This window comes from Lactuca sativa, chromosome 8, assembly GCF_002870075.4.
Source record: "Lactuca sativa cultivar Salinas chromosome 8, Lsat_Salinas_v11, whole genome shotgun sequence".
Lineage (NCBI taxonomy): Eukaryota > Viridiplantae > Streptophyta > Magnoliopsida > Asterales > Asteraceae > Lactuca > Lactuca sativa.
Window position 1 is genome coordinate 11,924,701 of NC_056630.2, and position 6,000 is coordinate 11,930,700.

Below are 6,000 nucleotides of genomic sequence, written 5' to 3' on the forward strand. Positions count from 1 at the left end.
TTATTTTTGACTTTTTAGTTAAAATTTTAACTTTGACTTTTAAAAGTTGACCTTTGACTTTAAATTTTGACTTTCTCGTTTGACTTTTAATTTTTCAAATTTGGCTTTTCGGTTTGACTTTTAAGTTTGACTGTTTAAATTTGACTTTTAAGGTTGACTTTCTCAGTTTTTAAGTCAAAGGACAATTAAAAATATAAAAATATATAAAAAAAATTAAAAAAAAAAAGAAAATGAGTTCCACATCAATTCCGGTAAATGAAGGTTCATGTACTCCATCTTGTAAAGCTACAATTAAATTTCTTCGCGAACAAATTGATTTGCTAAAAAGGGAAAATGAGGACCTTAAATATGAAGGCTATACTCTAAGGAAAGGTCAGAGACCTTTAAAAGCACAATTAGAGGCCAAGACTAAGGACTTTAGGAAATTACAAGAAGATTACAGCAACAAGTGTGAAAATTATGATCACATTAAACGCAAACTTGTTGCTGTAACTGAAGAACTTGATGCTTTGAAAATAAAGTGTGGAAAAACAAATGTTAGTTTCAAAAATTATACCGCATCAAGTAAGACAGTCGAGTCCTTAGTAGAAAATCAATTGAGTTTTAAAGATAATCAAACCAAGGGTCTAGGGTATCACAGTGTGCCACCTCCTTTTAATCACAATTATAACCCACCCTTTGAGACCAATGGGGAAGAAATGCCTGCTCAGTATGGCTAAACCCCTGCTCCAGATTCAGTTAAGACTAAACAATCAGGGCCAACTGAGGGTGCTGAGCTGAACGATACTAATGATTCTGTTACATATGCAGGTAAAGTAGCAGAGGATGAGAATAAGGAGAACACCATTGAACAAGCCAACATCTCCTTGAACTCTGAATCTCTTGCTTCGAACTCAATTGCTTCTGATTAACCTGCTGTTGGTAAATACAGGCCACCATTTCAAGCTAAACAAGGTGCTTGTTGTAAGTGTGCATGTGGGAACAATCAGAAACGGGGCAAGGATACGCCACCAGGGGCAGGAAGAAACAACTTCACAGTGAAGAAAAAGACATGTTTTCACTGTGGAACACCTGGACACATTGCCCGAAACTGTCTAAATCGTGCATACATTCCCTACTACGCACAAGGGTGGCAGAACGCGCCAAGAGGGAGATATTTCAAAAGAAACCCCTCAAGGTCACGTTTAGACCATGATGACTGGAACGCGCAGAAGGCCAAAAATCAATCCCACAAGGTCAAGAAGGGAATGTCGGCCAAGAAGCCAAATCCAAGAGATGCTCCCGTAAAGCCAAAATCAAATTCATCTCAACGGCCGACATCAAGATCAAAAGAAAGTACTGATCCACCCATCAGATCGAAAAAGAAATGGGTTAAACCCAACTACAAATGGGTTCTAAAGGCTCATTCTCCCAAATCTTCTAACGCTTCTAATATTTTTACATCTTCTGTTTGTGATAAGCAGGACATGTCATGGGAGAGGGTATCTTGTGTTGATGACAAAGGTCGACCCAGTTTCAAAATGGACTGGGTTCCAAAGACCAACTGATTCCGCTCTGTGCTGGAGCAGCTATGGAGGCATATCATCAGACTTCGGTTTGTTGATAGTAGTTGCTCCAGGCACATGATAGGAGGCATCTCTCAACTGTACAACACTCAGAAACATTGTTTGAGAGTATGTGTCCTTGCGAGAAGGGAAAAAAGGAAGTGATCACTCACGGGGTTTGTGCTTAATGACATGAAGAATTTTTGGATCTGTTCTGAGATTACGCGTGCTGTTCTCAGACCTTCTGGATGCAAATTCAATCGGTGACTTACGATTTGAGTTTTCTTCTCTATACTCCTGAGTTTATCTTAAGCTGATTCGCTTTAAAGACAAATTTTTGTTTTAGAATAGTTTAAATTTGCGCATTTTATTTTATTTCATTTTTATGCACAAATTTAGGGGGAGAAAAATAGAAAATCCAAAAACATTAAAAATAGAAAATCCAAAAACATTAAAAACTAGAAAAATCCAAAAACATTAAAAAATAGAAAATCCAAAAACATTAAAAATAGAAAATCCAAAAACATTAAAAATTAGAAATTATGTTTGAGGGAGATGTTCTGGGAAGTGATATGATCATGTGATAACAGGCAACCTGAGTCTGTGTAACGTACCCAAAGTTGAAGGGTCTATGCTCTGGTTTGATGTGTCGGTAGACACGAAAGATTCTAAATGGACATGACTAGGCATAATTGAACTTAGGAAATCAAATGACTTGACAAATCTTGACCTAGATAGTTCCGTTTAGCCTGACAATACGACGCTTGGATAGGTTGAGCAGGAAGATATATATGGGAATCTACTCGCCACATTAAATGAACCCGTACTTGGAACCGTGGTTTAACTTTTCCTCGATGTGCGGATTCTGTCCTTAATTCCGGTTGGATGGGGCGACTGGTAAATTCCGATAAATTAGGTATGTAGAATATCATTTTCTTTCTTTCCGTATGTTAGTCATATGTTGTCTCCTTTGCGTGACTTCCCATCCGACCTGGTACACAACATATGCAACTCTATTTCTCTACAGGTTATATATGTGAAAGACTTCTTATCTGTTAGCCATATGCTGTCTCCTCTGCGCGACTTCTAATCCGACCTGGTACACAGCATATGCAACCTTCTACTTCTCAACCCCTCTGAAGAAATAAATAATAAGTAATAGAATTCTGAATCTATCCTCTCTCTGAATGGTTGTCTGCTCACCCGGTGTAAGGAGTACTCTAGAAGTTCTTGATGGCTGGGGCATATCAGGAAGCGGGAAACACGTTCTAGTACACTTAAAATTGAACACATACATATTGTCTATAGATCTCGCTGCTCAATTTAGGTGGACAACAATATCCCTGGTCGTCGTCAGCTGAATGGTCCTTAGGATATAGTATCTAGAAACTTAGGATCATATATAATATCTAGGAACTTAGGATCACATTGTCTTGTCACTTATAGTATGTCCTAATTTTGTCGAAATTTTTCGTGTTTAAGTGGACAACAATACGGACGATCGACCAGACAAAGATGTGAATATGAAAGGTACCGACAAGCGGATAAAGGCTGTCTAAAAACTTTGATCCCAAATCATTCTTAAAGTTAGATATCATTTTATTTTTGTTAAATTTGTTCATAGTTTTTCTTTATGCACAAATTTTAGGAGGTGAATTAAAAATAATTCAAAAATCAAACAAAAATCAGAAAATTAAAAAAAATCCAAAAATAGTGTTATTTTGTTTTATTTCTTGTTCAGAAAAATCAGAAAATCCTAAAATATTTTTATTTTTTTTAATTTTTTTCAGAAAATATCAAAAATCCAAAAATATTTTTTGTGTGCTAATTTTTTTTAGTTTTGTTTTGTCTTGAAAAGTGATTTCAGACGTAGATGAGACTTGTGGAGACTGTATCGAGATTTTTGAGCCAAAGCTTCATCCGTGATCATCGAAGAATTCGCATTCGAAGGAGCAAGAAATGAAGATTATTCTTTCGACATTCAATCTGTCAACCCCAGAAGCAAGGTGAAGCTGAAATTGAAGATTATGTGACGGATTGCATTGAAGTCTCCTCAATCAGTTTGCTACTATCTTAAACCTGCTGAAGTGATCCAGAAGATTATTTCTCTCTGATGTTCTCCCTGAAGATTCTCAAGCTGAAAGAGCTATCTTTCAAGAATCTTTTCAAGAAGCCTCCTCACCCAACGTGCATTCAATGTCAAATTTTGAAGAAAAACCCAACCGCTCAAGATGAAGTCATTCATTGAAGATTCATCAAGTTCATCTTGAAGCTATGAAGAATTTGAAGATTAATGCTGAAGCCAAGCTCCCAATGAAGATTAACAAGAAAAAGCCAGCTACTTTTTAGGGGGAGCTTGTTGGATCAATTAGAAAAGAAAGTTATAAACCAAGGGGGAGATTGTTGGGTCAAAAATATGGTTTATACTTTGCTTTTCTAGGAAAATATATTTTTATGTAATGTTGTATGTGTTTGCGGTTTGTGTGTACGGTCGTACACAGGGTGTGCGGCTGTACACATGTGTATGGCCGGAGGTCCATATAAATAGAGGAGTGCATGTGAGTGTACGGTTAAGGAGAGAAATAGAGAAGAGAGAGAAAGTTAGAGAAGAAGAGAGTGTGTGTGTGTGTGTGAATCTATTGTAAGGAGCATAATTCATATCATCAATACATCATAGATTCATCATCTTCTTCTTCTCATTCTCTTCTATATTGATCTGACATCATCCAATTGATTGGGATTCCGCACCATCAATTGGATCTGATTGATACACAAGCAATTTTGGGGACTTACAACTTCGGTACTCGGACTCTGAGTCTTACTAAACTTGGCATTACTTTGTATCGGTAATTCTCCATTCTTTGAGTTTTCCATACTAAAACGTTTTAGTACCTTCTCTAAGTAAGTGTTATGACTAAGTCCTATTAGTCTCTTACTTCTCTCTCTTACTATCCTTATTTCCAAAATATAGGAAGCCTCTCCGAGGTCCTTCATAGCGAAGCACTTCCCGAGACAGGACTTAACCTCCTGTAGAGTCGGGATGTCGTTTCCTATGAGTAGTATGTCATCGACATACAAAACGAGAAAGCTAACTATGCTCCCACTGGCTTTGACATATACACACGATTCATCTTCGCTTCGTACAAATCCAAACGTTTTGACTTTCTCATCGAAGCAAAGATTCCATCTGCGAGATGCTTGCTTAAGTCCATAGATAGACTTCTCAAGCTTACACGCTCTATTTGGATGCTTCGGATCCACAAACCCCTCTGGTTGAGCCATGTAAACATCCTCAACCAACTTTCCGTTAAGGAAAGCGGTCTTGACATCCATTTTCCAAATCTCATAATCATGAAATGCGGCAATATCTAGCATCACTCTAATAGATTTTATCTTCGCAACTGGTGAGAAGGTCTCGTCATAGTCAACTCCGGGAGTTTGAGTAAAGCCCTTCGCGACCAATCGTGCTTTATATGTGTGTACATTTCCATCCACGTCGGTCTTCTTCTTGAAGATCCATTTGCACCCAACGGTCTTACGTCCGGGCACATTATTAACCAAATTCCAAACTTGGTTATCATACATGGATTGGATCTCGCTATCCATTGCCTCTTTCCATTTTGCAGACTCCGGGCCTGCCATGGCTTCCTTATAGCTATTAGGTTCATCAAGGTTTATTAGTGTACCATCACTAATATACGTGTCCCCTTTGGTAGTAATATGAAAACCATAAAACTGGGGTTGAACTCTAACTCTTTCGGAACGTCTAAGAGGTAAGGATTCGTCAATCGGTTCAACCGGAGTTTCCTCCTCGGGTTGAGTGCCAGCGGTAGAGGTTCCTTCATCTATCGACTCTTGAATCTCTTCAAGCTCGATTTGCCTCCCACTGTCTCCTTGGCTTATGAGTTCTTGTTCTCGGAAAACTCCTCTCCTCGCAACGAAGACAACATTATCCTTCGGTCTATAGAATAGATATCCAAAGGATTTCTGCGGGTAGCCGATGAAAATACATCGCTCACTACGAGGTTCGAGCTTGTCGTGAGTATCTCGTCTTACGAAAGCCTCGCAACCCCAAACCTTGATATGTGCCAATGAGGGAGCTTTCTCTGTCCACATCTCGTGAAGTGTTTTGGCAACCTTCTTAGTAGGGACTCGGTTAAGGATATGGGCGGCAGTCTCTAAGGCATACCCCCAAAAAGAGATAGGTAGTGAAGCACGACTCATCATACAGCGAACCATGTCCAATAAGGTTCGATTACGCCTTTCTACCACACCATTCAATTGTGGTGTCCTAGGTGGCGTCAATTGTGAAACTATTCCACACTCCTTGAGATAATCGTGGAACTCAAGACTTAGGTACTCTCCTCTTCGATCGGATCGAAGCATCTTGATTTTCCTGCCGAATTGATTCTCCACTTCATTCTTGAACTCTTTAAACTTTTCAAAAGTTTCTGAA